Source organism: Schistocerca piceifrons, chromosome X, assembly GCF_021461385.2.
Source record: "Schistocerca piceifrons isolate TAMUIC-IGC-003096 chromosome X, iqSchPice1.1, whole genome shotgun sequence".
In the NCBI taxonomy this organism is placed as follows: Eukaryota; Metazoa; Arthropoda; class Insecta; order Orthoptera; family Acrididae; genus Schistocerca; species Schistocerca piceifrons.
Genome location: NC_060149.1, coordinates 402,743,832 through 402,767,756, shown reverse-complemented (window position 1 = coordinate 402,767,756; position 23,925 = coordinate 402,743,832). Strand labels below are relative to the sequence as shown.

The following is a 23,925-nucleotide window of genomic DNA, read 5'->3' as shown; positions in this document are numbered from 1 at the left end:
GTTCTCATCGTGAACACTGGTACAATCATTTTTAAAATCAATGCACCGTTGCCTCACTCGGCTGTCATTCGTTATCTTTTCTGCAAACATCACAAAGGTCACGATAAGTTGCAACTGGTTCGCAGTTTTCTGCAAATAAAAACGTAATCACAGAACACACCTCACAAGCGACTGAATTTTCTATTGCAGCGCACATTTTAACACCTCGTAGAAAGCGAAGTATAGCAGTATCACTGACCACACGTTCCTGCCACGGGATGCGTACTGAGTGTAGGAAATTTCTGACATCTGGCACCCAGATGGTGGCTGTAACACTGGCTCACCGGCGCGATAGACCAAAACGTCCGTTACTTCCTCGATAGCTCTCTTAATTTGGGAAAATAACCTGAAGTTAGAATCCTACAGATCATCCCACGAGAGAATACTGTTGGAGCAGGATGCTGTTGTGTTTGTCACAGGAAGAACTACAAAAACACAACGTTTAAGTTTTAAAAATGTAACAGATTATTTGCAGAATACATGAAGTGTGTCTACGTCTCGATTTTATGTAAATTATCATGTGGACATTGATTTCACTATGCGTTGAATTGTTAACAATAGTTTCAAAGTAATAAAAAATGAATTTCCACTTAGAACAGTGATTTTAATTATTTTTGGTAACTGTGCTATAGTTCCCCAGTCCACGATTGATGCACATAGGTACACTACTGCCAGGTTAAGAATGGATTTTTTCAAGATAAGAATTAAACTTTCACAATCACATTATTGTATGCTTTAAGCGTGGTGGGACAGACAAGGCATGAACTTATCTCCCTTGTTGTTCAAGCTTTATACTGAGAAGAATGGAAATAATTGGTAGAAACCGACCTTGGGGAAGTTCAGTTAGGGTTATGGAGCGATGTGTTTACAGCATTTGTAGATTTAGAGAACTTCTGCCAATGTTGACTGGAATACAACCTGAAATTCTGAAGGTAAGAGGGGTAAAACACAGGGATAGAAAGGTTATCTATAACTTGTACAGAAACCAGACAGCAGTTATAAGAGTCTAAGGCCATGAAAGGAAAGCAGTGGTTGAGAAGAGGGGAGGGGGATGTTAGACAGGTTTGTAGCCTATCCCCTATGTTATTCAATCGGTACACTGAGCAAGCTGTGAAGAAAAGCACGGAGAAATTTGGAAAGGGAATTGAAATTGAGCGAGAAGAAATAAAAACATAGGTTTGGCGATAACATAATTCCGTCAGAGACGGCAAAGGATTTGGCAGAGCAGTTGAACAGAATAGATAATGTCTTGAAAAGGGGTCATAAAACGAACATCAACAAAAGTAGAAAAAGGGGAACGAAATGTTGGCACTGGGACTGGAACAGGAAAGGGAGGTAATGACAGTGGCACGTAAAGTGCCCTCCGCCACACACCGTTGGGTGGCTTGCGGAGTATAAATGTAGATGTAGATGTTGAATAAAATCAGGTGATGCTAGCAGAATGAGATTAGAAAACGAAAACTAAAAAATATGTGACAATGGCAGACAAAGTTTACATAAAATGCAGACTGGCATGAGCAAGAAAAGCTTTTCCGGAACAAAGTGTAATCAAGTCTTTTCTGAAACTATTTGTGTCGAGTTAAGCCTCGTGTGGAAGTGAAACGTGGACGATAAACAGTCAAGATAAGAAGACATCAGAAACTTGTGAAACATGGAGTTAAAGACGAATGCAGAAGAACAGATCGATAGATCGTTTTACTCTTGAAGTGGAACTGAATGCAATCGGGGAGGAACGAAATTTATAGTACAACTTGAAAAAGAAGGCATCGGTTAATGGAACACATCGAGACCTACCGAGTCATCAAGTTGGCAAAAGGAGGGTAATGTGGTACGTGAAAGAAGTGGAGGACTACTATATTGTAAGCACGTTCGTACAAGTTGTGGTTATCCACTGCTGAAGATACTTGCACGGAACAGGCGACCGCGGAAAAGTGCGTCAAACCAGTATTCGGAATGAAGACGACGACTACCGCATTTATTGCTTACTAAAACTTGTCGCTAGGAGTTCCAAGCCTCAATCCATATGCAAGTGACTATTTCGAAAACTTATTAAATTACTGTCTTAATGTAACCCGAATTCCACAGCGTTAGCTATGTATACACACTAAGGTGACAGAAGTCATGGGAAAGCGATATGCACATACATCGAGGGCGGTAGTATCGCGTATACAAGGTATAAAACGGCAGTGCGTTGGTGGAGCTGTCTTTTATACATAAGTGATTCAGAAAAGGTTTCCGGCGTGATAATGGCGGCACGACGGGAATTAACAGATTTTGAATGCGGAATGGTAGTTGAGTTAAGCGCATGGGGCATTTCATTTCGAAAATCGTTAAGGAATTCAATATCTCGAGATCCACAGTGTCAAGAGTGTGCCAAGAATACGAAATTTCAGGCATTACCTCTCACCATAGACAACGCAGTGGCCGACGGCTTTCACTTAACGATCGAGAGCAGGGGCGTTTGTGTACGGTTGCCAGAGTAAACAAACAAGCAACACTGAAATAACGACATAAATCAATATGAGCGTACGAAGAACGTATCCCTCAGGACAGTGCGGCAAAATTTGGCGTTAATAGGCCATTGCGGTAGACGACCGACGCGAGTGCCTTTGCTAATAGCACGACATCGCTTGCAGCGCCTCCTAGGCTTAAAAATAATTAAATATCAAGATCTGGTCAGACGATCGAAAACGCTCTGTTATTGGCTGATAGTCTGGTGACGTCACAGGCTAGGAGTACGACGAAGCGATACATGTATTGATGGAGCATTAGCAGAAGTTATGAGGTCATTACTTACTTTTTGCCGGCTGCGGTGGCCGTGCGGTTCTGGCGCTGCAGTCCGGAACCGCGGGACTGCTGCGGTCGCAGGTTCGAATCCTGCCTCGGGCATGGGTGTGTGTGATGTCCTTAGGTTAGTTAGGTTTAAGTAGTTCTAAGTTCTAGGGGACTTATGACCTAAGATGTTGAGTCCCATAGTGCTCAGAGCCATTTGAACTTACTTTTTCCGCAAACAGTTTAGCTATTTCGTGATGGAAAACGCAGTTACAACTTTTAAGTAAAAATAGGATGGAATTTTGTGAACGGTGATAATAAAAGCCTTGCGAAAGATGAAGCGTTATGCTCCACCCACTTACAGCAGCGATATGTGCAACAACGGCCATTCTTTCCCCTGTTCCCTGCAACATCATAAAACTCGCTCAAAACTAAAGAATTGTAGCACTTTTTGCAAATGGGTCCGTATATTATAGCTAGATTGTCGACTGTCAGTCACGAGCTGCGACCCAAAACACACAATTATTCTTGGCCAAACTTACTGCTGATTTCCTTTCTAGAAGACACTCAGCGAAGACCATTTGATCACTATGCGTTCGGTGGCGCAACGGATGGCGTAATCATTAGACAGTAAGGGGGTCACATGTTCGAATCCTGTGTGTGTGTGTGTGTGTGGGGGGGGGGGGGGCGCTTATGGGCACTCAACGATGAGGTTATCAGCACCTTTACACACATTAAAAAACACGAATGTGGAAAGATATTAAAATGTGATCATACACGCCGAGAAAACGGGAAGGATAAAAGATGATACACAGGAAACTAAAACACAAGTAAAATGACAAAGAAGCTAAAAGGAAGGCAAAGGAATAGGTCACGTAAAATATGGGCGAGCCAGTCACCCTGTGAACATATTCAAACCACCTCCCTAAAATCTTAGTAAACGTGTTGGACAATTCACAAAACTTTATATAACTCTAACCACATTCGTTTTATCATTACGTAAAACAGATTGTAGGTCCATCGGCAACTCAGCCGCGGCCCGCTGGTCGGAAAATAAAAGGCAGTCAGATAAAACGTGTCGCACAGTGATCTGTGCGCCACACACACGAGAGTGCTCTCGCCAGAGTAAGAAAGTAAGAAGCCATGCGTCATACAGCTGTGGCCTATGCGAAGACGAATGAGGAGCACATCGACCCGTCGACGACACTGGAAGGAGGTACGCCATGACAGAGTTGTGGGTTTTACCTACACGGAGTTTATAGTCGGTCACGCAAATCACTCATCCTCCCATTGACCCAAGAATCTGGGCTTCAACAGTGAGGTCATAGCATGCAGGGAGATGGCATCTGCTGGGTACAAACGTTCCAGCGAGTGAAGGACACTCAGAGAATCGGGACAAGAAAGTTAACATTGGAAGAACGTTTCATCTGCTCCAGTGCCCGCAAGATCGCATGTAACCTCTGCATTAACGACAGTAAAGGCCTGAGGCAGTCGGATCTTGAGGATACGACCCGGGAAAACAACAGAGCAACCAACAGAATCCCCCTGTTTCGAACTATCCGTAAAAAAAAAAAACTAAATAGTAGTGCTCAGAGAATATATCAGAAAACATCGCAGTAAAAACGGAAGCAGGAGTGCAATCTCTACTGTACTGCACCACATTCAAAATCGCTCTGGGCCTCTAAAGTAACCAGGGCGGCAGACGGTTAAAACCCTGGATTTGGGGTTGTACTTGCTCCACACACTGTCTCCAGCGCACGCTGCACGCGGACCCCAAACGGCATTGTGGCCCGTCGACAGTTGGAGAAGAAGCGTGCCAAAGGTGGATGAGCTTCAGTACGGTGTGCGGGTGAAGTCTGAGCTGTGAGGATGTTACACGCCTGATGCTCCATGAAGAGCTGCCGCCGGACGGTAAGTGGCAGTTCCCCGGCCTCAGCACAGAGGCTGGCTATGGGACTGGTCCTATAAGCACCCGTGGCCAGCCGTACCTCTCATGGTGAACAGCATCAATGATCTTCAAATAAGATGGCCTCGCTGATTCATACACCATGTACCCATAGACCAGTCACAAACGCACGAAAGCCCTATAAAACTGGAGGAGACGCACGCTGTCTACTCCTCACGACCTGTGGCTAAAGCACTTTAAGATATTCAGTGCCTTCAGGGTTCTGGCTTTCAGGTCTCTCAAGTGTGGAAACCACGAAAATTTCAGAGTCAAAAACGAGGCACAGAAATCGAACCGAGTCTCTAAAATGTAAGATGGTGTCCCCCATATGCAAGGCAGGCAAATTAAAAATAAGGCGAGAACTATTACACACTGTTGGAGGAACACGAAACTGCAAAATCGTCCACAAATAAGGAGCACTGTACAGGACTCCCTAGACGTAATACTGCTTATGCCTATGGCAAAGAGAGTAACGCTTAAAACACTGCCCTGAGGGATACCATTCACCAGCTCAAAACGATCTGACAGCGACATACGAACTCGGGTGTCACAAAACTGTTGAGACAGGAATGATCGCATGAAGATGGGAAGGTTGCCATATAAGCCCAACTGATGCAATTGTGAAAGAATACAATGTTTCCAAGTAATATCGTACGCCACACTGATATCAAAGAATATGCAGATACAGTGATAGTTACATAGGAGAGAAATTCACACTGAGAGTGGCTAAGGAGTTGCCTGGTCTCTAACAATGTGAGCAGATGGTGGTTAATCATTCGCTCCTGGGCCTTCCCTAACACTTCGTTAAGGCGATACTTCTACAACTATTGGGAAACACATCTGTAGCTACTGGGAGATATAGATAGTAGTGGGACAACAGGGGCGCCACCCCACTCTCTATTGTTGCCAAATCTATTCAAAATCGCAGATCCAAGATGGCGGCGATAGATATGGCAACGTCATAATGATGTCATTGCAGAAAGTTCAAATTTTGGAGGGAAAAATAGGTCACTTGAGCTACCTCCACTAACCTTAATTTTTTTTTTTTTTGGGGGGGGGGGGGGTTTAAGGGCGCTCAACTACTGAGGTCATTAGCGCCCAGTCACAATTGTTAGAGCACATAGAATCTAGTAAAACTCAAGGGGAAGGGGGAGGACACACCAGAAAGTCCTTACAAAGATGCAGATAAAATAAGTAAAATAGTCAGATGTCTTTGGACAAGCCAGTCAAAGTTATAAAACGAAGAACACGAGCAGCTGCTCGAGCGTCATCAGCTAAAATATCTGGTAAAGTAGATGGCAGGGACAGGACAACACGAGATTGACTAAAGCGGGGACACGACAATAAAACATGGCGCACTGTTAATGCTTGGCCACAAGGGCACTGCGGGGCTGGGTCACCGGAGAGCAGGTAGCGGTGGCTAAACCGGCAATGCCCAATCCGCAACCTGGTCAGAAGGACCTCTTCTCGCTGAGATGGTCGGGAGGAGGTTGTCCAAGCAGTTGGGAACGGTTTTACTGCCTGGAGTTTGTTTCCTTGCAGTGAGGACCAAGTATCCCACCACAACGACAAAAGCCTCTTACAAACAACCCCACTAAAGTCAGAGGACGGGACACAATGGGAGGCTGGCCGAGGCAGGAGGACTGCAGCCTTGGCTGCAGAATCAGCAGCCTCATTCCCAGGCACTCCTACATGTCCGGGAACCCACAGAAAGCTGACAGGAGAGCCATCATCAGCAAAAGAATGGAGGGACTGCTGGATCCGTTGCACCAAGAGATGGACCGGATAGGGAGCTCCAAGGCTCTGAAGAGCACTGAGTGAATCAGAGCAGAGTACATACGATGAATGGCGGTGGCGGCGGGCATACTGAACGGCCTGATGGAGAGCAAAAAGCTCGGCCGTAAAGCTGGAACATTGGTCGAGGAGCCGGTATTTAAAGGTGACAGCCCCGACGACAGAAGCACAGCCGACACCATCGTCAGTTTTGGAGCCATCGGTGTAAATAAAGGTGTGACTGGCAAGTCGAGCACGAAGTTCGACAAACCGTGAGCAATACACTGCAGCCGGAGTACCCTCCTTCGGGAGCGAGCTGAGGTCGAGATAAATATGAACCGGAGCCTGGAGCCAAGGTGGTGTCGGGCTCTCACCCTCTCTGAAGGTGGGAGGGAGGGCAAAATCCAATTGTCGAAGCAGGCGACGGAAGCGGACTCCAGCGGGCAGCAGGGCAGACACATACAACCCGTACTGACGGTCGAGAGAATCGGCGAAGAAGGACTGATAAGAGGGTTGGTCAGGCATTGACAACAGCCGGCAGGCATACCGACACAGCAGTACGTCGCGCCGGTTGGTCAATGGTAATTCGGCAGCTTCAGCATAAAGACTCTCGACGGGACTAGTGCAGAAGGCTCCGGTCGCAAGACGTAACCCCCGATGGTGGATGGAGTTGAGACGGCTTAAGAGGGATGGCCGAGCAGACGAGTAGACGAAGCTCCCATAATCCAGCTTCGATCGGACTATGGACCGATACAAGCGAAGCAGGACAGTGCGATCCGCTCCCCAAGATGAACCACTAAGAACTCTGAGGACATTAAGGGAACGGGTACAACGGGCCGCCAAATAAGTGACGTGCGGAGACCAACAAAGTTTCCTGCCAATGTGAGCCCTAGAAACTTAGTTGTTTCCACGAATGGGAGAACAACGGGACCAAGATGTAAGGATGGCGGAAGGAACGCTTTATATCGCCAAAAGTTGATACAAACCGTCTTCTCTTCAGAGAACCGGAAGCCATTTGCCACGCTCCATGAGTAGAGGCTGTCTAGACAACGCTGAAGGCAGCGCTCCAGGAGGCATGTTCTCTGGGCACTGCAGTAGATCGCGAAGTCATCGACAAAGAGAGAGCCTGAGACATTAGGTGGAATGCAATCTGTAATTGGATTGATCGCGATGGCAAAAAGGGCTACGCTCAAGACGGAGCCCTGAGGCACTCCGTTCTCCTGGAGGAAGACGTCGGACAATACGGAACCCACACGTACCCCTAAACTTTCGATCTGTTAAAAAGGAATCAATAAAAAGGGGCAGGCGACCGCGTAGACCCCACCTGTGCATAGTGCGGAAGATTCCTCCTCTCCAACAGGTATCATAAGCCTTCTCCAAATCGAAGAACACGGCTACCGTTTGGCGCTTTCGCAAAAAGTTGTTCATGATGGATGTCGACAAGGTCACAAGGTGGTCAACAGCGGAGTGGCGGCGACGAAAGCTGCATTGGACATTGGTAAGTAGCCGTCGAGATTCAAGAATCCAGACTAACCAAGCGTTAACCATGCGCTCCATCACCTTACAGACACAGCTTGTAAGAGAAATGGGGCGGTAACTAGAAGGAAGGTGTCTATCCTTCCCGGGTTTGGGTATAGGAACAACGACGGCGTCATGCCAACGCATGGGGACCTGACCTTCGGTCCAGACGCGATTGTAGGTAAGAAGAAGGAAGCTTTTGCCCGCCGGAGAAAGGTGTGCCAGCATCTGAACGTGAATGGCATCTGGCCCCGGAGCAGAGGACCGGGATAGTGCAAGCGCACGTTCGAGTTCCCGCATAGTAAAGGGGGCATTATAAGTTTCCAGATTCAGCGAGTGGAAGGAAGGCCGCCGAGCCTCTTCTGCTACTTTCCTGGGAAGGAAGGCAGGGTGGTAATGGGCGGAGCTTGAAACCTCCGCGAAAAACCGGCCGAAGGCGTTGGAGACAGCCACAGGATCAACAAGGACCTCATTACCTGAGGTCAGGCCAGGTACCGAGGAGTGGGCCTTAATGCCAGACAGCCGGCGCAGGCCACCCCAAACGACAGAAGAGGGAGTAAAACTGTTAAAGGAGCTGGTGAAAGAGTCCCAACAAGCTTTTTTTGCTGTCTTTGATGACTCTACGGCATTGCGCTCGGAGTCGTTTGTATCCAATACAATTTGCCAACGTAGGATGGCGGCGAAAGGTGCGTAAAGCACGTCGTCGAGCACGGATAGCGTCTCTACAAGCCTCATTCCACCAGGGGACGGATACGCGATGTGAAGAAGAGGTAGTATGAGGAATGGAACGTTCGGCAGCATTGATGATAACAGCCGTGAGGTATTCGACCTGACTGTCACAACTAAGAAAATCGTGGTCCGGAAAGGTCGCCAGGGAGGAGTAAAGTCCCCAGTCAGCTTTCGGTATGTTCCAGCTCGAAGGACATGGGGATGGGGTGTGGTGCAGGAGACGAACGACACAAGGGAAGTGGTCACTCGAATAGGTGTCAGAAAGGACATACCACTCGAACCGACGGGAAGAGTGGTAGAACAGATCGAAAGGTCCAAGTGGGAGTAGGTATGAGTAGAGTCTGAGAGGGAAGTCGGGGCGCCAGTATTGAGGCAGACAAGATTGAGATGGTTGAAGACATTCGCCAAGAGGGAGCCTCTTTGACAGGATGCAGGAGAGCCCCAAAGGGGATGATGGGCATTGAAGTCGCCAAACAATAAAAACGGCGGAGGAAGCTGAACAATCAGGTTCATTATGTCAGCCCGACTAACTGCGGATGACGATGGAGTGTAGATGGTACAAACTGAAAAAGTAAAGGCAGAAAGAGTAATACGGACAGCTATTGCTTGGAGTGGGGTGGTCAATGGGATGGGATGGTAATAGACATCGTCCCGAACGAACAACAAGACCCCACCATGAGCTGGAATACCATCCACAGGGGTGAGGTCATACCGCTCCGAGGTATAGTGGGTAAAGGCAATACGGTCAGTTGGGCGCAACTTGGTTTCCTGGAGACCAAGGACGAGCGGACAGTGCAGGCAGACGAGCAGTTGTAATTCCTCCCGATTAGATCGAATACCTCTTATGTTCCAATGTAACAAGGCCATCGCTAGTCAGAAAAAAGGGGGGAACGAGACGGGGGAAGAGCTGGTAACCTCGACGGCCGCGGAGGGCCAGGTTTCGAGGTAACAACACTACAACCGGCGGGAGGCGGATCCTGTTCCATCGAGTCGTCTCCAGCTGTGGCCGCTGTCCCGGGTTGCGTAGGAGGGGCAGCATCATCTGCCGACGAGAGGCCAGCTGAGCGCCTGGCAGCAGAGCGTCCCGGCGAAACTGAGGACGGCCGGGAGCAGCGACTCACGGATGGAGCGTCAGACAAAACGCGCCGGGGTGGAGAGGGGGATAGAGACTTCTTCTTGGAGGCCTTCTTGGACTAACCTTAGTCATCTGCAGCCTCCTCTTCCTATGAATTGGTAGGAAAAGGACTCAGCCTGTGCTGGAGAGGATGGACGTAAGTCTTCATTTTGCATGCAGTGTTTATTTAAACAATTTGAGGCAGTATCTCCATCCAGTATCTTCACCATGACGTCCAGAGTCCAACTGACCTAGTACACAGTACTGCCACTAGAGGGCGCCATCTTCCCTCCAGTGACGTAATCCAAGATGATGGTCTGGAGGGGAAAAATGGCAGGAAAAGGACTCAGCCTGCACTGGTCTGCTGGAGAGAGGAAGGAGTGTACTGTATTTATTTTGGAACTATTTATTTCGCGTAGTTTATTTATTACACTGGTACAAAACACTCACCCTAGCATGCTTGATCTCTCAGTAAATAATCTAGAGACCAGCGAACTACTCGTAAATCACCGAAATAATGCAGTACAGTGATGTGCAGAGCCGCAAACAACTCCTAAATTGTCAAAATAATACATGTAAAAGGCTCTCCAAACATGCTTGCTGCTCATCAACTGTCGAAATCGTGCATTGCACAGCCTGCACACCTGTTCACAAAATAAAGCAACAGATACGAAATCAACTCGTAAATTGTCAAAAAATAATGCATGTGTAACAATACTGAAACATGCTCACAATGCTTAAAGACCAGAAAATAATGTGCACAAACATGTTTCAATTCGCACATGCACTTTGCAGGGCCAGCCGCACACAAGCCAGCGCTGGAGCATGATCCATTGCAATCCCATTGCAATCGTGCCACTGCCGACGGCAGGTGAAATTCGTGTGTACAGTTACAGTTTTTAGAGTGTTATACTGACGTCACATGTCTATGTAAATAAGAGGGAAGTCACCCTCTGGACCATGCGCACGTGTTCACCGCTGTTGGCGCGATCCCTCTCTACCTGCGGTCCAGCGAAGACCTAACTGCCGAACGACTCACCCTCACAGATGCTGTAGAAATCCATTCCGTTGCTTCCCAGAATAGCACAGGCTTCATTATTCCTAGCGATCCTAACGGGACATGCGAGCTGAATCTAACGTGCACGCGTTTACCAGCCAAGTTTGGCTGACACATCACCGTGAAATGTTCGTGTAGTTACACACCGTTGCAAGCGCAATTAAATGCTCTCAATGTTATACTGATGTTTCTTGTCTATATGAAAATAACAGCCAAGCCCCTCTCTAGATGCACTATAGAAATTTTCTGCAATGTTTTCAGTAACTGTTAACAAAAATAGCCCAGAACAACATTGAATGTTTTTTCCCTCGCGATCCAAATGGGACAGCTTGTCCATTACTTATCAGTCCCTTCTAGGAATTGGTAAACTTTCACAGAAATAATTACTATTAAAAACAGTCTTGACCACAATTTATTTTAACAAGGTGACCGGTTTCGACCACTGCTGTGGTCATCTTCAGACCATTGAGTAGGAACCTCTTTGTTGAGTAGTGATTCTCCAACAAAGAGGTTCCTACTCAATGGTCTGAAGATGACCACAGCAGTGGTCGAAACCGGTCACCTTGTTAAAATAAATTGTGGTCAAGACTGTTTTTAATAGTAATTATTTATAAGACATTGATCACTGCTGTTCCCATAATGCATTCAAAAGTAATTTCACAGAAATAGTTAACCCTCATTTTTGTTGTAGTTTTCATGACATCTCAGCTTGTCTGAATGGAAATTCCTATCCTAACAGGACCTGTTCACAAAAATAGCCCACAATAACACCAATTGCATTCTTCCTGATGGTCCTAACGAGGCACCCCGTCCAAGTGTTATCCTTCCTGGAAATCGGTTAGTCCTGCTTTCAAGAAACATCTCTGAAATGCAATTGTTCTCACCACTATGTAGACGCTCCTACATCCTGGCACAAAGGATGTCTTGTAAATGAATGGAGCATTATGATTGGCTCTTATTGAATTTACGTGCCGAATTACTGATGCTACCAGTGTGGAAGCACTGACCACTTTCTTTTTTCTTGCTGCAGACGAGACTTTCAGTGGCAAAAAACTATTTTGTACAGATCACGATATTGTACCAACAATTGAACCCTGCAAAGTGGCCTACCGATCGTCAGTTACCGAAAGACTCTTACTCAATTACACCGCACTGCCACTGAGGGCTGGAGCTCGAATATTAGAGCGTGAAACCAATCTCCAACCCGGCAATATATCACCGCATACTTTGTCGATGTAGTAAACATACAATTCGTATCCTGCACCATACAAAATCGCCCCTTTTACGTCATTCGTATAGCTATCGAACACCAGACACTTGTATATATACCGTGAAGACAGACAGCAAAAGCACATGCACTGTAGGTATACTCCTCACTGCACAAGATATTTCCCGCAAGGTCTGGCAGTCATCCAGCCTCGACACATGACCAGAGCGCCCTCAGTGGACTGAAGTCACTCTCAGAACTGTTCTACAAATTCAGGGTCAGCTCCTCTTGGCACCAACATGTTACTGTTTCTAGTCCTGACCTGCTTGCTTTTCTACACCCATCTCCGGACTCTGGGATTACAAGAACATATGTAATTTCGAATGGTTAGCCAGAATATCATACCATTTTCACAATACTTATTGATATCAAGCACATAGCAATATCACTTGCATAGCAGTATCGCTCGCACAACATAATTCTGAAGATATACACTGGAAATTATTTCTCTAGAAACCTGAAACTTTAGCGAGGTGGAGCGTGCTTTAAATCACTGAGCAACTAGAAACTTATCCCACCTTTACATCAAAACTAAAAAAAACCTGATATTTCCACTCATGAATACTGATGTTGGTGATGTAACAGATTCCAAATCATTATTATAATCTACAAAGTCAACTAAGGTGTTTCTCACACCCAGAGAAACAGCAAACGTGTCTTCCACCTGCTAGATGCACACACCACAATCAATGTTCCCTCATCTAAATAAAAGTGCAAATTGTGCAGAAGCAGTCTACTGGACAGTTTGCAGTTGCAATGGTCCAACACAAACACGTGTCCATACTGAATCTTCTCAAATTTCCACGCGATCATGAAAGCTGTCCAGCACATAATAAGTATTAGTTTGCTATTCAACTGCCTAGAGGACACCATGGTTAAGTCAGCTACATTCCTACATCTCAACAGACCTCTCCATTCAGACAGATCCTACTGTTAGCTGGAAACATGAATCCTTCCCACCACGGGTCACCAGCGCTGCACGCCAAGCACGCCTAGGCAGAATCATCATCCTAGAAAGCCAGCGACATATATACATGGTGTTTCAGGAGGAAAGGTCAATATTTTAAACAGTGATAGTATAAGCAATTCTGAACAAAAAATGTTATATGAACATAAGTCCGCAAATGTTTCGTTAGGGAGGTATAGGTATTGAAATGAACTTTAATGTGCAAAACTGATGTGCACAACGTGAATGTATATGCAATACAAGAGGACCGTAACATGATCTTCTTAACAAGGCACAGGTACATGCCATGTTTACACTATGCAACCTACCATGTATTATTGTCATGTGATGTACATAGCACTATCACCATTGTTTGCATAATTGTGGCATGTAAGCTGCATTGTGTAGTCTACTGGCAATGAATTGGTAAGCTGTGTAGTGTATTGTGTTAGCTGTGTTCATTCAAGCGCTGCTAACAATGCCACACGTCTACAGTAATGAGGTCTACGCAGAAATGGTGTATGTCTATGGTTTCTGCGAAGGTAGTGGTACCACTGCAAGAGAAGAATACCACAGGCGCTTTCCAACTCGACTACGTGATCAGAGAGTGTTTACCAAAGTGTTCATCACTTTGCGTGCAACAGGTTCTCTTCCAAGTAGAAATTTCTCATCCGAGTGTGCATGTCAACAAACTTTGCAAGAACAGGAAGAAATTAGCTCAAGTGTTGAGCGAAGTCCCGGTAAGAGCATATGAAGAATGACCCTGCGTATGAATTTACCACAGACACGTGTATGGGCAACATCACATGCAGAAAACCTGTAGCCATTTCACATACAGCGTGTCCAAAATCTCCACATTGGCAACAATGCCCAACGACTACAGTTCTGTCACTGGGTAATTGAGAATAGTCATTTGCTTCCCTACATACTATTCACTGACGAAGCATGGTTTTTATGACACGGAATAAACAACACACTCAATAATTATCATTGATGGTCACAGGAATATACACACGCTTCAGTGGATAGCAATTTCTAAGTCCGTTTCGCCACAAATGTTTGGTGCGGCATGATCGGTAACTTTTGGTACGTCCATTTATTATCAATCAGCAATTGAAGGGAGAGAGGTACCTGCATTTTTTTGGAAAATTCATTTGTGGAACTACTGGAAGACGTTGCTTTAGCCAAGTGAACTGGAATGTGCTTTCAGCATGACAGTGCCCCTCCACATGTTACCTTAACTGTGAGGGAGCATCTCAACCGCACCTATCCTCATCGGTGGATTGGCTGTGGTGGTGCTGTTAACTGTCCCCCAAGATCACCTGACCTTATACTTAGATTTCTGTTTATGGGGTTGGATGAAATCAGAGGTGCACAAAGTGAAGGTAGATAAACAAGATAAACTGCTTCGTTGAATCCTGGGCACTGCTGAATTCATTAGGAACCAACCACTGGCAATTGAACAAGCAACACAACATATCGCTAGAGCGCAAAACTGCATTGACATTCATGGTGGGATATTTGAACCTGTTCTGTTAACTGTACAACACCTGTACGGTAAGTGTTAAAGCCGTTTGTGAAAGACGTAGTACGTCTTTTCAACTGAATACATGTAAAATGGATGTTGTAATGCATTATGTACTAAATGCAAAGGAAATAAACATTATGTATAAATGTCTAACATAACTGTACTTCTCTGTAACATTGTCTTCGAGAAAATCACCTAACAGTCCAGTTGTGTTGTGTATACGTTCACATTGTGCACATCAATTGTGTAGAATTAAAGTTTCTTTCAATACCCATATCTCCCTAACAAAGCATTTGCGGACCTATGTTCATACAACATTTTATGTTCAGAATTACTTATACTATCACTGTGTAAAATATTGACCTTCCCCCCAAACATCCTGTAAATATTACTATCTCGCTCTCAATTGAACGACATTCGACAATGAGCAAAATATCGGAAATACTCCCTGCTGACAGCTGTAGTTCTGGAAATAGAAATATCTGTACCATTCTTCTGACTTGACATACTTTCGCCCCCCCCCCCTCACTGTCACAATATTCCACGTCAAATCCATTCCTTCCTTATGACTAGACATAGTCATTTTCTTTGCACATGTCTGAACACTTAACACATACTTCATAAGCCTGATGCTCAAGGCGAACCTATCATGCATCCCCTACTACTAAGTATAATACTTTGCCAATAAACGATTGCCAGAGATACAAAATAATACTGACTGAGGATCAAGGATGGGTGGACATATCTCATAAGCCTTTCTTGTGAGTGGCACCACTGTGTCTTAGAAAGAGAGACGGTAACTGTCTTACAAACCGCTGTGTGTTAAAAAACACGGTCATATTACCATCACAACCGGTCTTGGTTCTGCAGGTGCACACAAGTATTCATGTTAAAACCTATACTCGCTTTATAAGTCAACTTATGGCATTACCTCTGAATGAATTGGTTTTTTCCGGGCAAATACTGTGACACTGAATATAGACGGTGATCGCTGGAGTGTATATTATCAGACCAGCAGTGCGGTTACACATATACCACAATGCAACCTTGTGATAAAATCACGGAATTTTGAAAGTGATTCAGCTAAGGAACATGCTATGAAACCAGTATTTGCAACTCCCGCATGCTGCTGCTAGATATTTCTCCAGTATTTGTAATGTATTCTGTCTCAATGACATGTCAGAGGTTCTGCAGTATATCCACTGGGTTATAGGTAAAGGTAGGTTGAGAAGGATCATGAACTGTAAATGGTGTGCTGATTGAGGTGGTAAGAAATGTACACATGGCTTTCAGATCTCTAGTATTACACTCTCTGGTAGAAATGCTGTCTGGGATTAGGAATCAAATCTTTCCATTCAACCACATACCTGCATTGGGTGCTATGGAGAAGTCCTTTAATGATTACTGTCACTAGAGAATCATATTTCTGGCACTGTCATATCTCGAAACGAGTCGCCTTTTTCGAACGTATCAGCTTCAGTAAAATTTTAGACAGCCATTATACATCTTCCAAAATGTCCCCCCCCCCCCCCTCCCAGACTCTGCACACCCACCCTGCAGCTTTGCACATGTGATCGTTCCAATTCAAGTCAGAACTGAGTAGAAGTCAGAGAGATCTATATCTACCACCTCCTGCAACCTTTGCAGAAACAGGCTAAACTGAGTTAGAGCTATAGGACTGTGTTCTGACCATTTGGTGGAAATGGGGGGGAGGAGGCATGTTGTCGTAACTCCACCAACAGTGTGCGATGTGCAAAGTCAGCGCCAAACGAAGCACTCTCCTGCAAAGTTAGAGACTGACTGTCTGTGACCGACCCTCCATGCAACACAGTCACCAATATAATCTGCAGCTGACCATAAACTGAATTAACATGTATATAGGAATCATATGGGGTATTTATAAAGCATCAAACAAACACACATGTGTTGCAGTGGTATACTCTGATGTAAGGGATCCACCTTGTAGACGATGTTGGATATTAGGTGAGAGGCTTTTTTCTTTTTGTTTGTAGATAAAGAAATATAGTCCTCTTAATTGGTATTTATTAATTTGTATAAGAAAATTACACCCTCATTATTTCATCATCTTTATATCCTTCGGGTAACATATACCACTGTGGTAGTGGTGGTGGTGATTGTGGGTTCTGCAGTGACAGTGACACCATACTATCTGGTAGAGCCCCTGAAACAAAAATACATAAATAAATACGATGAAATACAATCAACTTAGTTCTATGCATCACATACACACAGCATCAGTTATGAACAGAAATCCGCCACGAATTTTCTGTGTATTAGCAGACCCTGTCATAGAACCCAGGTCACACCCCGTACTGCAGGGATCACTAAACAATACCACATGTATACAGTATATTTATGAATCGAGTACCGTCAACATAAATGGAGAAATGAGAATGACGGATAATTTGACTTATATTAGATGACTAGCAACTCAAGTCTTATGTAAAATCAGTAAGCGAATCTAAGGGTTCCATTCAGCACCTTGTTGACCAGTCCACTGCAGTGCAGCAGTTTAAGACAGCAAAATCAAAGCGCAAGTTATAAATTTCACATTTAAGACATCGTTCTCGCATGAAGAACCGTGCAAACATGCCATCTCTTGGGTTTCAAACAGACCCCCTCATATGGATGACATATAATTAAGTATGCTTGACATAGAGAAGCAACTTACAAGATTGAAAAACACAAACAAATCATCTTGTTCGGAAGGCACCCCATTCGATTTTTACTAAGAGTATTCTAAGGCGTTGGTCCATTACCCTGTCTGCATTTATCATGAATTTCCCTCTCTCTCGTCCAACACATAGGCCCAAATGACTGGAAAAAAAAGAGTGGATGACTACAGTATATAAGGAAGGTGAAGTAACAGACAAGCAAAATTGCATACCAATATCCCTAACTTCAGCTTGCAGCAGAATCCTTGTAGACATACTCAGTTCGAACATAATAAACTTTATTGAGGCTAAGCTGTTTATGTTCATGAATCAGCATGGTTTTAGAAAGCATCACTCGTGAGAAACTTGGCATGCCTTTATTTCACACAATATATCGAGAACTATGAATGAAGGGTAACAGGTAGATTACAGATTTATAGATTTCAGGAAATTATATGACACTATGTCCCATCGAAGCCTGTTAAAGGCACAAGCATATGCAATAGGATCAGAGATATGTGAATGGCTATATCCAATATGCTGTTCAGTGTGATAGGATCACTGCTGTTCTCTTTATACATAAATGATTTGGCGCACAATAGTCTGCTGACGATGCTGCGGCATACGATAAGACATCAAAGTTCAGTGACTGCAAGACGACAAAAGACAACTTAGACAAAATTCCCAGTTGGTGTGATGAATGGCCACTAGCCTTAATCCGGAAAAATGCAAGTTAATGCTGATGAATAGAAGTAACAAACCCGTAACATTCGGATGCAGTATTATTGGCATCCTGCTTACTTCACTAGTGTCTTTGATCTGTACCAGGTCAGAGTGAAGAAACACAGGAAATTTAGAGAATGATTCCACCGCCGCCAACACACATTGCGCATAAGGACCGTGAAGACATATGGAAGATAACAGACAGTCGTTCTACCATCACTCTATTATAGATTAAGTGTACATGGAGTCCACTGAACTTGAAGAATTCGAAACATTCTTTGCCATAGACATATACAAGTGCCGCTGAAAGTATCGTTTGCAGAAAAAAAAAACAGGACTTAATGATTTCCAGGAAGGTTAAGACCTAATGGATGGGGTGCCATGTCAGGACCATCATGGGGAATTCATTCGGCATTATTCTGTGTTATTTTCGTAAACAGGTTCTGTTAGGCCAAGGATTGTCCATGCAGACAAGCTGAGACATCACGAAAGCTCCTACAAAAGTGACTGGTAGCTATCTCATGGACACTATACAAATACCGAGAGGTCGACTTGGCTCGTATTTTACACAGCCATGTGACACCAGTATAAATTGAGAACCTTTTAGATGCACTTGTGATAGTGTGTAGCTAGGCAACCATTTAGCGGCGATGCGTCAGTCATGCTTGGCTGGTCAACATGTGCATGGCTAGACATAGCTCGCATGTCCCGTTAGGATCGCTAGAAACTATGCAGCCTGTGCTATTCTGGGACGGATTTCTGCAGTGTCTGTGAGGGTGAGTCGCTCGGCAATTAGGTCATCGATGGACTGCAGGTAGAGAGAGGAATTGTGTCAGCAATTTTGAACACTTGCGCATGGTCCAGGAGGTGACTTCCCTCTAATTTACACAGACATGTGACGTCAGTGTAACACTCGAAAAACTAACTGTAGACGTGACTTTCACCTGCCGTCGGCAGCGGTGTCATAGCAATGGCTCGCACTCTGGTGCTGGCTTGCGTCTGGGTGGCCCTGCAAAGCACGTGTGCGTGTTGGAACAGTTCACTGATACATTGCGTTTTTTACGTGCACTGAGTGTTTGCACTCTACATTATTTTCGGGTGTTTAAGCATTGCTAGTGTGTTTCCATGCCGTTACACATGCATTATTTTTTGACAATTTACGAGTTTTTTCGTGTGTTACATTATTTTGTGTACAGGTATGCAGTGCACGATTTCGACAGCTGACAACTAGCAAGCGTGTTTGGAGAGCGTTTTACATTTGTTATTTTTACCATGTAAGAGTTATTTGCGTCTCTGCACGTCAGTGTACTGCATTATTTCGGTGGTCTGTAGACTAATTACTGTGACCTCAAGCATGCAAGGGTGAGTGTTTTGTACCAGTGTATTAAATAAACTATGTGAAATCTGTCTCTAAATAAACTGTATGCAATATTTCGACAGTTTATAATTAGTGAGCGTGTCTGCACATCAGTGAACTGCATTATTTCGGTGATTTACAGGTAGTTTGCAGGTCCGCAAACTGTGTATTGTGACCCCAATCACGTCAGAGCGAGTATTTTGTATCAGTGTAATAAATGAACCACGCAAAATCCATCGCTAAATAAATTATTTCAAAATAAATAAAGTACACTACTTCCTCTCTCCAGCAGACCAGCACAGGCTGAGTCCCGCCATTTTTCCCCTCCAGACCACCATCTTGGATTACGTCACTGGAGGGACGATGGCGCCCTATAGTGGCACCACTGTGCACTAGGTCAGTTGGACTTCTGACCTCATAGTGAAGACACTGGATGGAGCTACTGCCTCAAATTGTTTATTTAAACACTGCATGCAAAATAAAGACTTATGTACATGCTATCTAGCACAGGCTGAGTCCTTTTCCCACCAATTCCTAGGAAGAGATGGCGGCGGATGTCTTAGGTTAGTGGAGGTAGCACAAGTGACCTATTTTCCTGCCATTTTCTTAGGTTAGTGGAGGTAGCCATGGCGTGTTGCATTGTCTTGCTGGAATTTGAACTTGCCGCCATTTTCTGGGGGAGGGGACACGAAGGGGTTAGGTTAGTGGAGGTACCCCAATTGACCTACCTTCCCTCCAAAATTTGAACTTTCCGACATGACATCATTGCGAGATTGTCATATCTATCGCCGCCATCTTGCACCTGCCATTTTGAATACATCTGGCAACAATGGAGAGTGGGGTGGCGTCCCTGTTGTCCCACTACTATAGATACTTTTATGATTTTAGGAGAGGTATCAGAAACGTCTCCCTCCATGAGTTGGGGAAGTCGCCTGTATACCACATTAGATTACAATATTTGAGGAGGATCCTTTGACTCTGGCAGCAAATGTCGAAGCATGCAATACCAGATTTGATCGTGACCAGGTGCATCATCAGGCTGATTCGAGCTCCCACAGGGAGAGAGAGAGGCTTGTAGGTTTCAGAACAGTTGGATCTGAAGTCCAACTTTCCCCTCTCTACAGTTCGAATTCTGGAAGGGTCATATTTTTATAAGCTTTACAAGAAATACGAACATAGTGTCAGCAAGAACTGATTGTAGCAGTTGTTTTGATTTTGGGATGTATTATATATAGCTTCATATTACTCTGAATCTGAGAAATGGACAACAGAGGATAAATGCATTTGCTCTGTGAGCAAACAATTCACTTTTTTGGAAAGCATTGCTAGTAGTGAAGATGTCACTATAAGCCCACAGTACAATGAGGTGTAGGACGACGAGGTTATACAGAGAGAAGTGAAACGTGTACAACATGCAGGTGACACGAACAAAAGGACTGTGATGTTTGTGAGTGTGAACGAACGTTGGCGTCTGACGCAGACTTACTTCATGTAAGATAATGAAACTGCAAAAGTTTAAACAACAAGGATCCTAGGTGAAAATTACAATGATAAAAAGCATTGTTTCTACGTGTGGTCACATTAACTAGAAAACATCTTTTTGAACATGATGTGTGAACAGCGATTGCAAATGTACGTGCATGCAAGCAGCAAGGAAAACACAATACTATTCTGTTTCTGATTGGTGTGGTGAAGTTTTGTAATTGTGATCTGATTTTCACACGAGGGGCTGTCCAGTCGTTTTATAAATAAGTCAAAATATTATTTCAGGTTAGATTTGAACCAGCAATCTATGGACATAATCTTATAAAATTTGACATCTACCACTCTAATAACTGAGCTACTGAATAACTGAGTTTTAGCTGGATAAAACGCAAATTTTCACTAGAAGTTAAATTTCGTTGAAAGACGCCATTCTTCGTTGTAACAGTGGGACAGAATATCTTGCAGTTAACTTTACAGTACACACATTTTTAATTAAGTTACTGAAATCGCCTGTCCACATGCTAGCACTTTGCCGGTATAGTGCAACCACGTTTTATGCATCTTCTCATTCTCTGAACACTCAAAAACAACTTTTCAGTAATTTTTATACATGTATTTGTACAGTATGGTACTACACACCATTTGCACCCATTTTCCGAAACGTAAATTCCAAAAAAGACATCACTGTGAATTGACTTTATAACAGTAGGAGCAGCAAGCTAGCCAGTGACGTCACAGGCATAACGTGACTCAAATTGAGCGTTTTAGTGGCCTTAAAATTATTAGAATTTCATTTCCTTCTTTACAAAAGAATACTGAAATTTAAAACTGCTCATTCTAAGTCTTCAAATGCAGCAAGGGCACCTGCCCCAAGTATGCCACATTCCGAGAATATAATTCTTCAAATACAAGCAGATAATACCTCTTCTAATGAAGAAATTAACCGTCAAGAGATCACGGACGAACTCTACGAGATTTTGCTTCTGGATAATATTGCAAATGACGAACAATGAATAAAATCTAACTTACAAGGTGTATGCGCACACAGGGAAAAAAATTCCCTGATTTCCATGCTAAAAATACATTTTTCCTGGGTGAAAAAACAGTATACCACTGGCGTAAACACGTGTTTTCTGTGTTAAATGACAATATACCTCCCCTTGGAGCAGTAAAACTTATCAATTCTTTGAATGGTAAAGGTTTTATACACCGGCATGGAACTTCCCAGCATTTTAGGAACGAAACCCAACAAAAACAACGAATTTTGGCAAAATCTTTGGTGTGCAACAACATTTACAATGCTTACTTTCGTATTACGACTGTATAAACATGAATTCCACCAAACGTGGCACGATAGCTTCCGAAACACTGAAATCGAGACTGCGACGCACTTTTGTCAGCCACTAATGGCTCATGCCATGTGATCTCGCCAGTCAATGACAGCAGATATTCACGGACACGTGATGCAGCCACCCAATAGCAACACCATTCCGCTCGAACACACAAATAGGATAAAATAATGATTCAAATTAATATGCGTAAGTAAAGCTACGAAAAAAGCTGAGCTTTCACATCTAATATTGGTCGTTAAAATTTTTTTGCCGTTGTTTTTCGAGGGTGTTTTTACACAGTATCCTAAACGCACAACGTAAATTGCAGCAGCTGAATATTTCTCACAAAACGATTATAAATTTCACTGCTGTGCAACCAACATTTCATGGGTTACCTGGCTGAATATACTTTCTGTAAGAAATCACTTCGCATTTTTTGAAAGGCTTATTATTCTTTTGTCATCGTTATTGCATAATTTGTGTTCTATGAAAGAACTAAAATAACTATGAAAAACTAACATTGAAGCTTGGTCTTTTTTAGCTTATGTTACCCTTTGAGAGATACCAAACACAAAAGTACAAGTAAAAATTTAAATAATCACATAAATTGCTGGTCTTCTGGGCTGGAATTTTTCTAAGTGGCTAGTCCTCAAAGTGTTACGTTCTGAATAAGAATCTTACATTCCGCATTTAAGTACTTCATCGTATATTCTCACGCGTAACATAATTCATCTCGTGTACAAGGAATTTACTTTGAAAGTAGTGGTTCTCAAATTACCATTCGTAATACTTTCCTGCGACCTGTTCGAAATGTGAACAGTTGTGACGTTGCGCTCACACGAGGCCCACGAGAAAGACGTGTCAAAAGCAGTCTGTTGTTACGAAGTATTGCATAGCCTTTCACACACTTTGTTGTCGGCAGACGCTTGTGTGTGCGCTGTATTTTGTTGTTATAAATGGGGCAATTTCTTTGCAAATTAAGTTTTATTTTGGTGTTATTCTCTCGTTTATGTTTTATTGCTGCAGTATTATTCTGCACTAGCGGGCAAACTAAAGTTCTTCGTTAGAGTATCAGTTCTTACCAGTGAAAATTACAAAAATGTAACTGAAAAATAAAACAATGGAAAAATTCCCGCCTTTTTGCCGGATTTCTCCCCTATGAAGAAATGCCCGGATTTTTCCTGGATTTCCTGTGACGTATACACCCTGAACTTTATATTTTTTTTTTGCAAGATGCTTTGAATAAATCTATTTTTAATGCCATGCAGTGGCATTTTTTTAATATAATTTCAGAATCTTGTGATTTGCACACGAAGTCATCTATTAACATTGTGCTAATGCAGGATGCTGAAAGTTTCACGCAGACCCAAGATAAATATAACATTGAATATTTTGATGAATTGATAATTATATGGTTTGAATTACACATACTGATTTGTATTAAATTTCATTGGATTACTATGAAAAATGTTCACATTTAAAAGACAGAGGACCACTGATTTATTCTCAATGTATAACAATATTTATGCTGTTAGGTTGTGACTTGTTAGCAGAGTATTCGCTGTTTTGAGAACTTTGTGGCGCAACTGTAACATTTTACCTCATCTTGGGTTACAACCATTTCTCAATCACAATTTCTCCTTGACGTGCTATTCCTGAATGGTAT

The 23,925-nt window shown here is 43.6% G+C and overlaps 1 long non-coding RNA gene across 3 annotated transcripts in view; it reads right to left on the bottom strand.

Annotated features, from left to right (window-relative positions):
• Positions 1-16,714: 16,714 nt before the first annotated feature.
• Positions 16,715-23,925, bottom strand: part of LOC124723143 — a 212,341-nt gene continuing 205,130 nt past the window's right edge. For all 3 annotated transcript variants that reach the window (XR_007006517.1, XR_007006518.1, XR_007006516.1), the window contains one exon: positions 16,715-16,870. This is a non-coding gene — a long non-coding RNA (uncharacterized LOC124723143). The remainder of the gene's footprint in view (positions 16,871-23,925) is intronic.